The sequence below is a fragment of the Bidens hawaiensis genome, unplaced genomic scaffold (assembly GCF_021521415.1).
Source record: "Bidens hawaiensis isolate Kalapana, Puna unplaced genomic scaffold, B.hawaiensis_p1.1 tig00018415_1, whole genome shotgun sequence".
Lineage (NCBI taxonomy): Eukaryota > Viridiplantae > Streptophyta > Magnoliopsida > Asterales > Asteraceae > Bidens > Bidens hawaiensis.
The window spans coordinates 404,351-417,093 of NW_027492779.1; the positions used below are offsets into that span (position 1 = coordinate 404,351).

General features: G+C 42.3%; 1 pseudogene across 1 annotated transcript; it reads left to right on the forward strand.

Annotated features, from left to right (window-relative positions):
* Nucleotides 1-3,947: 3,947 nt before the first annotated feature.
* Nucleotides 3,948-6,402, forward strand: LOC143555934 (laccase-12-like; annotated as a pseudogene). The gene is made up of 6 exons (XR_013139284.1): nucleotides 3,948-4,247; nucleotides 4,343-4,494; nucleotides 4,594-4,838; nucleotides 4,940-5,068; nucleotides 5,164-6,099; nucleotides 6,180-6,402. The product of XR_013139284.1 is annotated as a laccase-12-like (transcript).
* The last annotated feature ends 6,341 nt before the right edge of the window (nucleotides 6,403-12,743 follow it).

The window sequence follows — 12,743 nt, forward strand, 5'->3', positions numbered from 1 at the left end:
ATAGTAGGGTAAAGGATCTAACATTGGATGGACAACCCACCAAACAAGGGAGAAGGGCATGATCATGAAACTATCTTTGTCAACACTAACTAATTCTGTTTTTTAAAACTCAATCTAACAACATCTCACCTAAGCATGACTTTGTTTTTGCTTTTCATTTGATTTATATTTTAGGTTTTTCTGTATTCATAGTTACCAAACGCTTCAAGTATAGCTATATCAATGTGTGTACATATGGTATAATTCCCCAAGTGGTTAAGGATATAGATATTTATGGTTAGAGATAGAAAAAGAAAGCCAAAAAAATATTGAGTTAGAGGCAAAACTAACTTGAGTGGAAAATGAAGCATTAATATTAACTGAAGATGGATCAATGAATCAAGAATGAATTTTCTAAATCATATCGATTAGTGGGTATATACCCGCTAATCGGTATAGGGTTGGATATAGCGACAACATGCTGTTGTCGGGATAGGTGTTGTCGAGATTGGCTAATATTCTTGTAGTGTACGAGATTCCTAGATTTTATTGTACGTGTTCTTTGTTTTTAACATACGCCAACTAAACATTGATAAGAATGATAACCGTTCATTCTCATACTCATCAATTAAAAACCACCATAATATAAATATCTCAAGTAAGAGTAACCAAATTTATTTGGTGGACACTAGCTAGGTCACCAGCTATAAGAACCACTTAAGTTCTTGTCATGCTATTATTAAATAAAAGCTTATAAATGTTAACTATTAAAATATTAGCTGCCTAAATGACGGTCCCAATCAAGTGCTTAGTTAAAATAACTAGAGAAATCAATTAGATTTACTATGACTGAAACCGATAACTAAATTGATCATGCTATAGGTCTTCTAGAAATGTCATATGGTTTTGGGTTTCATTTAAGTTTTTGCTTGCTTGTTTTTATTCATAAGGTATTCGTCATGTATTATTTTATTGCGTTGTATAGTAAAGAAATGTTGCCCTTAATTCCAGAAGAGGAGAATTCGAAAACGCAAAGCAACACGTACATATGTTACCATATATATTAATCTACGAAAATAGAAAAATAAAAATTGAACATGTTTTTTATAGGGTAGTGTGATTTCCACATAAGGCGTACGTTAAGAATCAACACGCCTTTATTCGTTTTACTTTCGATACATTTTAGTCTCTCACTCTCTTGTCCCCGATGTGGCTACGTTTCTGAAAAGAGTTCAGTTGGTCGTGCACAGTAACTTAACGACGCCGAAGAACGATAACTTTGTTTTTAGTAGGATCGGTTTTGCTATTCAAAAAAGGGTGACGGCGCAGCTTGTTGCCCGCTTACCGGCCTCTATATTGTAATTGGATTCTTTTACTGTAATATAAAAGTAACATAAAGTAAATGTTGTCAATCGTAAAATTTGATGTTTAGATCATATTTTAAATTAATTTGTTCAAAGTGTGATTCAATAGACTATTGATTATTGATTAGGCTAAGGGGTGTGGGGCTTCAGCGGGGGCGCGAGAGCCCGGGCGCGAGCACCACACCACCGAGGCGCGAGAGGGGCGCGAGAGGGGCGCGAGCGCGGAATTCAAAGCAGGCGCAAGGCCGGTAGCGGGAGAAAGGGGGCGTAAAGGTGGCTTGGGAATGCGTGAAAGAGCTGTTGGACCATTTAACATAGCCGTTGGGCTCATAATTTAATAAAAAAAAAAGTTTTTTCTTCCTATTTTAATAAAAATAATGTCGTCGTACTCGTCTGATTCCGACTCCTCCGAAGAGGATGATTTGCTTCTTCATGTAGGGGGAGTTTTGACCGCAACCGTGGTCAATCTCTTGCAAAATCAAGCCCATCAACCTCGACTCCCGAGGGTTAGAGCACCACCTCGTGATCGTGATCGATCGGGTGCTAACGATATTTTGATTAGGCATTATTTTAGCCCTCAACCGGTATTTTAGCCCTCAACGATATTTTGATTAGGCATTATTTTGATTAGGCATTATCTCGTCGGACGCTTTGGTTGAGTATTTAGCTATCCGTCAATTAGCTATCCGTCAAATAACGATCTTAATGTTATCGATCAGTCAAATTTGATCAACGACCTTATCGACGGGGTTGAACCACCTCAATCTTTTGTTGCAAATGGAGAACTCTTCAAGTACGGGTACTATCTGGTCGATGGTATTTACAACGAATGGGCTTTGTTAGTTCAAGCTTTTACAGATCCAATCGCCGACAAACGGAAGTATTTTACGAAGAAGCAAGAGTCTGCTAGAAAAGATATTGAAAGAGCTTTTGGAGCTATAAAAAAACAATATTATGTTCTGGCGAACCCGATACGTTATTGGACTCGGGAGAGGATAACGGACGTCGTCTACACGTGTCTGATCCTACACAACATGACGTTAGAAGACGAGGGCAAAGCTATCTGCCAAAACTACCAAGGTGACATTCCGCCACAACCGTCCACAATCAATGATCAACAAAAACTTCACAACATAGCAAATATCAAGAGCCGTGAGATACACGGGGAGCTTCGACATGAGTTGGTTGAACATTTGTGGGAGAGGCGACCCGATGATCTTGTATTAGATTAGTAGAATTATTAAGTATTATTGTTTGTTTAATTTTTAGTATGTTTTTTTTGTAATTTGAATTTTAAAAAAAATGTGTGTTTTTTTAAATAATTTATGAGTTTTTTTTAATAATACGTTTTTTGAATATAATTATTAAAAAATAAAAAAAAAATCCGCTGGAGCCCCTGCTCGCGCCCCTCCACACCAGGGCCAGGGGCTCCAGCGGGGGCTCCAACACCCATCTTATCCAGTTTCTCTCTCTGCCACACGTCACAATATTATTGGCTGGAGCCCCCACTCGCGCCCCCGTTAGAGCCCCCCACACCTCTCAGCCTTATGATGTATCTCAAATTTAGGGAGTAAATGATTTATTAAGCAATTGCAAATGTAATCTTAGGTGTGTGAATAATAATAATAATATTTGACCTCACTTTAATCCATTGATTAGTTATGTTTTCATCATTGCATTTAGTTGACGTTTGTTGAGGTAAACGACAATGGTCAATAGTTAAATCTATTTATGGTTTTAAATAAAACTTTATTTTAATTTTTTTTTTATGAAAATACGAATAGATCAAATTTGTTTTTCTGCTTTGATTAATCTGATATGCGTTGTATATTAGAAGTTTCATAACTAATTCTTCAGATAAATCTATAAATTGTTCTTTCACAGCGAAGTAAAAACGAAGTTCACATAATTTTTTGAAACAGAACAAAAAATCCTTAATCACATATTTGACAAAGAAATAAAGTAATAAAAGAAAATCGCCAGACGACTTTATTTACAAAGGAGAGGGTCTTGTGTTCAAGTTCAAACTATGACAAAAAAGAGGTTCTGGGTTGGGTTAGGGGTTTTTTCGTCTTTGGTGTGTTTTCTCCTGAAGGTTGTCACCAAGTCGGGACTGATGTGGCTGGCTGATGTACGAGCTTCCCTTTGTGGACGTATTATGCTAGCACCCCACAGTTTCATACTCGAGAAATGAAGATGATCGGATGGGCCAGTAACCCGCAAATAAAATTGTCGTTCAAAGAAAATGTTAACCTCCATTAAACTCTTAACATCCAAAACAATATTTAATTTTCACACATATTTTTTTGGTTAAAATACACATCAAGATTTCGTTAAGAAGTTTTAGTCCAAACCTTTATTTGTGTTAAAACACTCGAATATTTGATATGAGATGGTAAAAATACCATTAACTCATAACATCTATCTACAAACCTGAGCCTTTTTATAAAACAAAAGTTAAAAACATGAGTGGTCATTGGTCAACTATTCTGTTAAAGAAGATGATGAGACTAATCTTGATGTAGGGTTAATTAGTACTTGTAGAATTAAGAAGCAAGCATTCTTGAAAATTGATCACATTGTAACTTAGGTGAGCGGGTGCACCAACTTGGGTTGAACTAATGAACCATGATGCTTTAGTAGCCTGACCATCACCCATGAACCAAAACCTACTTTGCCAACTACAAAACCAACTCATTTTATTCTCCCTATCTATATAAACCACCTCTTGTTTCCCACATTTCATCATTCATTCTCCCACCAAAACACACACACTAACTGTTACAAATGGAGCGCGTACTTAGCACCACTCAATACGCAGGCTTATTCCTACTAAGCTTGTTACTTATATTCTCGAGTTTTTCCTCTCTAGCAAATGCCAAAACTCACAACCATGACTTCGTCGTATGGGTTCTTATCTTCATATATTATCTACGGTTTCCATAGTTTTATTGTGTCATTAAATATTGCACAATGCTAACTTATTTGTGTTTTTTAAGGTTCAAGAAACAAAAGTCAAGAGACTATGCGAAACCCATAATTCAGTCACGGTCAACGGGCAGTTCCCGGGTCCGACCCTAGAAGTGAACGATGGCGATACTCTAGTGATTCATGTTACAAACAAGGGTAGATATAATGTCACCATCCACTGGTATCTAGCCATATGATCTTTGAAAGTGTCTTTGTAACTTTATAAAAGATTATAAATTAATGTTGTATTCATTATTTGTTTTATGTTTGTAATTTTAAGGCATGGTGTTAGACAATTGACGACAGCATGGGCAGATGGACCCGAGTTCATCACACAATGCCCGATCAGACCAGGAGGGAGTTACACATATCGGTTCACAATTTCAGGCCAACAAGGCACATTATGGTGGCATGCACATAGCTCGTGGCTCCGAGCCACTGTTTCTGGTGCTATTATTATTCACCCACAAGAAGGATACTCTTATCCTTTCCCTAAACCGCATCGTGAATCACTTGTTGCTCTCTGTATACGGTCTATTTAGATAAAAATATACATTAAGAAAAACTTCAAATATTAATGACGTGGTATAATAATATGGTGATGGTGATGGTGATGGTGATTATAGGTGAATGGTGGGATGCAAACCCAATCGATGTTGTACGAGAAGCCACACGAATGGGTGCCGCTCCAAATGTTTCAGATGCGTATACGATTAACGGGCAACCCGGTAATCTCTATAAATGCTCTAGCCAAGGTTTGCTTATACAAAAGATAATTAATATTAACTATCTTTTGTGATTTTGACAATGTTTTAAGGAAATGCTTTTATGTTTTTATTTATGAATATAGATACGGTCAAAGTACCTGTTGACTCGTGAGAAACAGTCTTAATTCGGGTGATTAACGCAGCCTTAAACCAACAACTGTTTTTCACCATCGCTAACCACAAACTAACAGTGGTGAGAGCCGATGCCTCCTATGTAAAACCCTTCACCACCCGAGTTCTCATGCTTGGGCCCGGTCAAACCACCGACGTCCTCATGAAATCCGACCAACCCACCGCCCGATACTACATTGCAGCCCGGGCTTACGCCAGTGCACAAGGGGCACCCTTCGACAACACCACCACCACCGCCATTTTGGAGTATAAAACCGCCACTTCAAAACCGATCATGCCTCCACTTCCTGCATACAACGACACTGCCACCGCCACTGCCTTCACCACCAGCTTCAAAAGCCTCAGAAAACCCATCGTCCCGACCGAAATCGATTACAATCTTTTCATAACAATGGGACTTGCAATCAACCAATGCCCACCAAAAACCCGAGCCCTAAACTGTCAGGCCCCCAACGGGACCCGCTTCACCGCCAGCATGAACAACGTGTCGTTTGTACTCCCGTCAAACATTTCAATACTTCAAGCACACCACCAAGGAATACCTGGGGTTTTCACCACTGATTTTCCTGCCAATCCTCCGGTGAAGTTTGATTACACGGGCAATGTGAGCCGGGCTTTGTGGCAGCCGATTCGCGGGACCAAGGTGTATAAGTTAAAATATGGATCGAGGGTCCAGATTGTCTTGCAAGGGACAAATATCTTTACAGCTGAGAACCACCCGATTCATCTCCACGGATATGATTTCTATATCCTCGCAGAAGGATTTGGAAACTTTAACCCGAAAACCGATACTGCTAAGTTTAACCTCGTGGACCCGCCTCTAAGAAATACAGTTAGCTTACCTGTCAAAGGATGGGCAGTTATTAGATTTGTTGCCGATAATCCAGGTACTAACAGATTAACAACATAATATGCCACGTCAGCAAATAAGTATGTATGTTGCTCATTTCTTCATGTATGTTGTCAGGTACCTGGATTATGCATTGTCATTTAGACGTACACATCGGGTGGGGTTTGGCCACGGTGTTTGTTGTGGAGGATGGACCGGGGCCGATGCAGAAACTGGAGAAACCACCGCCGGATTTACCTGCGTGCTGATATTGATATTATGATTGAGAATTTGAGATTGAGATTGAGATTATTCAGCATCAAGTTAAACATTAAAGTAGATAGCATTGTTGTTGTCTAGAATTATACATTTTTAATGTCTATTCCTTATTCGATATCGTTCTTATAAACATATTGTACCTTTATAATCAGAATTTTAACACAACATTTGTTTCAAAAAATTATTGTGCTTGAAGAAGCGTGGATCGACTTACTTGTATTCGATCTACGTTCCTCGGGTATGAGTGTGCTATATCACCGATGGTTTTCCGAGATACGAGTTCTTCCACCTACAAAACGAACAGCACCGTGAGCTTACCCCTCAGAAAGGGACAGAGGGGTCCTCTTTGGGGTAACCCTCCGGTGTGAGAATAAGATATTGCAGAAGATAAGAATGTGAAAATGAGTAAAGGATTCAGAATGTATTTCTTGCTTGCCTTCAACTGTGGAGGTGGTGTGGTATTTATAGTATTAGGGTTTCCAATGATTGGGCTCAGACCCAATTAGGGCCTTTTTGGCCTCCTCCTACTGCTGCGCGCCACGTGTACTTGGGACACCTGGTGTTTTTTCATTGATTATTCTCTGACCAAGGTATTTTACCTGACCCATGTGCCATCACGTGGTGGCACATGGGTTTTGCTGAGTTGTCCACCCTTCATTGGCAGCTGTCAACATCAGCACATTCTTTATTCCTTAAAAGATACCTTCTGGAAGGTTGTCTGGTGAGTACAATCATGGTTGTCCTTATCCTGATTTGGATTAGACTATTGTCTCATTTGTTGTTTTGTCCTTTATGCGCCTATCCCGAGGATGCGCAAGGTCTTCTCTTTATTCTCACGCGCAGATGTTTCATGCGCAGATGTGATATGCGTGAGCATGTGATGCGCAAGCATATGTGATATGCGCCACGCGCAGATGTGATGCGTGAGCATATGTGATATGCGTGAGCATATGTGATGCGTGAGCATATGTGATATGCGTCACGCGCATAGGTTTTGGCTTTGTGTCTTCATGACATCCTGATTTCAAGCCTCTTGTCTATATCTTGTGGGTTGACCCGCCCCGCTCGATGTTAAGGCGGGTGCATACCCCTTCAAGCCCCCTAGTCTAATGTGTGTTTTTTCTCGCGCGAGCAAGGTAAGATAGATATTAGACTTAATAGTTTGCTCTTTTAACAGGGTCTGTCTTTTATTTTTCATTTCTCATATGTGTGTTGCGCGAAATTCTATCCCTTTGGTTAAAACGAATCGCTAATGCACGTGGTTGGTTGATGCTGACATGCATCAGAGATGGAGACGTTATGTGTCAGACCCTTCGCGTGCTCGAGGTGCTACAGTTGCCTTTCACGTCTCCTCATACAGTGTCAGGAACACGTGTCGCGCTTATGTTGGCCTACGCCTGCGAGTGGGGGCGCGTGAGCGTAGATCTGATTATTACTTTTTCCTCTCTCTCCCCTGGGCCTATAAAACCAAACCTTTTGAATGGTTTTTTCTTCATCTCCATTGTCATTTTCAGAGTTCTTGCCTCTTCAGTTTACAATCCGACTAAGAGCCTTCGTCTTTGTCCCTGAATTCCGTCCTTACAGTGACCATAATTGTTCAATTTGCAATTGTATGTCTGATAACCCAGACATCACAATTTCTCCTAGTAAACGCCGTGTAAAATCAGTGGTTATGTCTACTTTGAAGAAGACCGGCAAGGGTAAACGGGTTGCCGAGGCCTCGTCGGAGGAGGGAGGGAAAAACAAGGCAGTGAAGAGATGGGATGAGATTCCCTGTAAGCTGAAACAATCTGATTTTGATAATCTCCTTGCTTCTCAGGGTTTTCTCCCTGAGTATGGTTGTCTGCTTCCAGCAGCCGGGCAGACGGCGGCAGATCCTCCTGCTGGCTACATCTCTCTATATTCTCATTTTTTTACTCACTGTAACCTTCGTCTTCCGATGACAAGGTTTATAGGTGCGCTCCTTCAGTTTTATGGGATTCAAATATCCCAAGTCCATCCCTGTGGATTAGTGCGCATGACTCATTTTGAGTTCATGTGCAAAGCTCAGCGCGAGGAGCCCACCCCTCGGCGCTTTCAATATTTTTATAAGCCAAAGATCCAAGATTCTTGGTTCTCATTCACACCGCGCAGTCAGAAGGTTAAGTGCTGCACTTTTTCTTTCAAAAGCCTTCATGACTGGGCTGAAAAATTCTTTTTCATCAAGGCTGGTGTTATCCCAATTCGCATGACTATGCGGGCGATCACTTCTGCGCCCGCGGATGATAATGTCCTTAGGAACCCAACGGGCGCGTGGGTTAAGAAGTTATCTGCTGAACCATCCCCCGCCAGGAAAATTTGCGAGGAAGCGTTGGTGGGGGTTGGCATGAGCAAGAGGTGGATTGACAGCGGGACTGAGCCTGTCATCCAAGTTGATGGCTCAGGTGGGTTGTTTGTTCATTGCGTTAATTTTGCGCGAGTATAATTCGTTTTGCTGATATCATTTATCTTGTTTTATGCAGAAAGCAAGGAATACATCCACGCCGCCTATGACGAGCATATGGAGGGTGGCTCTGTCGCGCTGAGCGCTGGGGAAGTTGCTTTCCCTGATCGCTTCGATGATATGTTCATCCCTGTCGATTTAGAATTTTGTTTTGACAGCGATGCGCCTGGTAAGCCTTTGTATTTGTGCTTAGGCCCTTAGAATACCTGCGTTTTGTTTTACCATTTCTGTTGCGCGTATTGTTGATGCGCTCGAGAATTATGTGTTGGAGCTTGTGGAAGAGGAAGTGGAGGAGGAAGAAGCTGAAGTGCCGCAACTCAAACGCAAGGCTAAAGGCAAAACTGGCGCAGGGGCCAGTAAAAAACAGAAAAAAGGTGATGCCTCTGTTGCCCAGGATCTTCCTCCTACTCAAGCGAAGGGACTTGAGAAAACCAAGGGTTTTACATCCAAGTTTTCCTCGTCTTCTTTGCCTCGAGGTGTGGGCAGTCCCCCCGTCCACACGAGGTATGGTGCCGCCACCTCATCTCTTCGCGCGGCGGACAAGGGAAGCGGCGCTGCGCCTGCTGTTCCGTCTTCTTCAACAGGTATACTTTGTTTATATTTTGTGGTTTTATGAGCGTGATTCTGATAGTTATTAATAAAGCTTTGTTCACTCAAATGTTTGTAGAGCCGGCAACGTTGGTGGCTCAACCTCAGGCGCAGCAAGGTGCCCAGGCTATGCCGAAGGTTGTCTTGAAGTCCTCTGCTTTGCCCTCAAAAAGGGGGAAAATGGACTTCATGGCGATGCTTAATTCGCGGACTGCGGTGCGCCAAGGTATTTATTGCGCTTTGATTGTCTGATTTTTTCCTTTAGTTCAAGTCATGAATCACTTCTCCTTGTTGGTTTTTTCATAGGCATTATAGCTGGCACACAAGCTGCTGGTGGTACCACTAGCGCTGGCGCCGCTAGTTCTGCTCCTGCTCCCACAAGTACTGAATCTCCCCTCATTGGGATCACTAAGGAGCAGGAGACTATTTTTCGCGCTACTCTAACAGCGTCAAGACCTCCCTCACCTCCTCCTGCGCGCAGCCCTACTCGTGAGACTATTTTTGATTCTTCCCAGTCGCAGGAGAAGAGACCTGTTGTAGAGGATAATGAGGAGGTTAATTCTGAAGGTTCTGATGGTGGCCGCGCAAGCCCTATAGCGCCACGAGATTTCGTGGCGCAGCCTTCTTCTCGTGGGGCAGGCAGGAGCTCATCAGCTGGCGCTAATCTTTCCGCCGATTCTCCTCAGGTATAAGTTTGTTTTGCTCCGTTGTGCAGACTTCCGAATTAGTGTTTAGATAACTAAAACGTTTCTTTGCGTTGCTTTGTGTTTGCAGGAAGCCGATCACATATACCGCCCGAGCTGGAATATTACTGAAGATAGCTCATTTCAATCCATGGGCGTATGTGAAGACTTCTGGGCTCACTCTGTTCCTCCGGCTGAAAGGAGGTTTCAAGAGGACCGCGCTCGCGTGGACTTGCTTAATGACCACCTTTTTGCTGGGTCTGCGTTCTTTGCTGCCTCCCAAGAGCTTTCCAATGATTATATAAAGGTACGTGATGCCCTTGCGGAGGCCAAGCAAAAGGCTAAGATTTCTGCTTGGAATCTTTCTGATGCCCGAGAGAGGGCTGAGAAACTCCAAGCAGAACTTAGCGAGAACCGGGCAAGTGCCAACGCTGCTTTTGAAGCGCGGGCTTGAGCTGCAAGCTGCGCGGGAGAAGCTGCAAGCGGCAGAGGCAGACGCGGCCAAGTACACGCGTCGAGCGCGTGACCTGGAGTTAGAGGCAGAGGCGCGTGACCAAACTATTGCGCAGGTTAATACTGACAAATCCTTATTGGAGAGTGAGGTTGCGCGCCTGAAGAAAGAGCTCGATGCTGCGCGAGCGGAAAAGAATGAAGCCTTGGCGGCAGCGGCGTCTGACAAAGAAAAGCTAAAACAAGCCAAGGAAACTGTTGAGTTGTTAAACTCTCAGATCCCTGCTCTTGAGACGTTTGTTTCTTCCCTCGCGCAGGACTGTCAATGGCTGATTTCACAGGGTGTGACTCGTTGCGCTTATGCGATGAAATACTCAGACGAGTTTCAGACCCTTGTGATGGATTGTAATGCAGCGTCGCGCTTGGTGGGTCGAGCTGAAGGGTTTAAGGATGGCTATGAATATGGCATGCTAAAGAAGAATCCATCCGACTATCCTTATCAGCTCGACGTTGTCTGCGCTGACATGGCTGAGGTGGGGGAGAAGTACCTGAATACTCCAATTCCCATCCTTGAGCAGGTATTTTAACCTTAATGAGTTTACTTGACTTATTTTCATAATCTTTTGTACTCATACTTTTCCTTGTGACTTTGCAGATAGCCGCGCTTGCTGACCTGCCCGATCTTGGCGCTTTAAAGAAATTACTTGATGAATGTGAAGGGACTGGTGGCAATGATGATGGCGCGGGCAACGCTACCTCTGCTAGCGGCTCTGGTGTGGCCAAAGGACCTACTCCTGACGCTATCATAATAGAAGATGACTATATTCAAGACGAACAGCTTGATTATGGTAAGTTTGGAGATGAGGAGCGGGCTGCGCCAGATGCTGAGGGAGGAAGTAATGATGAGGACGATGAAGAGGCTGATATTGATATAGAGACTTGAAAATCCCTTCTTGTTTTTTTTTGTTGTTTTTACCTCATCATTTGTAAATTTGTAAACTTCTATGTTTATGGAATGAAATTTTGTTTTTCCCTTATTCGCATCTTGCGCATTCCCAATTCTTCTCTTTATATTGCATGTTTGTGCTCGTTGAATATAAGGTATGCTTACTCATTGAAACTTGGACAAGGCTGTAAGGAAATTATTTTATTTAATCCTTAACAGTGGTCATATTTCAAGTTATTTTGCAATATTCTGAATATGCTGACACGTGCCTTAGCATTTCATTGTTCCTCTTTTGCGCGACGTTATCGTGCGTTTATTATAGGGAATTATGAATGAGTTTTTTAGCCTTTACGTGTCAGTGTGTTACTCTGCTTATATCCATTATAACCCCATGCGCGGCCCCAACCTGAGACCTTAACAACTATGCTTTGGCATGTGCTTTTGCCTTACTTGTGCTTAGGTATTTTTATGGTCTAGCTGCGCAATACGTAGGATGGATGCTATGAGTAATTTGAGCTAAGGCTCATATTATTGGGCTAAGGCCCTGAGCTAAGGCTCATATTATTGGGCTAAGGCCCTGACGTTTTAGAGTTAAAACTCGTTAACGCGTTTGAGCTTGAAGCTCGCGCATGTATGTTTTACTTCGTTTTATTTTTAGTTTGACGTCAATACAATGTTGTCATATTGCTCAAAATTAATAAAGGGAAGTGTGAAACATGTATGCAAAAGGTAATAAAACGCATATTAAGAGAAAATAGCGCGTATCATTATTCATAATGGCTTAAAAAGCCTTTATTACAAACTTGACAACTTTTACATGAAACATTTTCTAAGTTGTGCTGCGTTCCATGTGCACGGGATCTTCTTTCCATTTAAATCTTTTAAAGCGTATGCGCCTTTTCCCAATTCTTCCAAGATTTGATAAGGTCCCTCCCAGTTGGGAGACATCTTTCCCGGGGGTATTGCGCGACTAGCTTCATTGTTTCGAAGGACAAAATCATTCTTCTTGAAGTTGCGTTCTTTCACGCGCTGATTGTAATATTTTTCTAGTTTTTTCTTGTATTTGGCTTCACTGATGATAGCCGCCTCTCTGCGCCCTTCAAGTAAATTGAGATCCAACCTCCTTTCTTGCTCATTATCTGTCTTACTCATCATGAGCACTCTATAGGATGGGCATCCAATTTCTGCTGGAATCATAGCCTCCGTTCCATAGGTTAGGCTGAACAGGGACTCGCCATTGCTGGTTTTGCTTAATGTCATGTGCGCCCACAGGA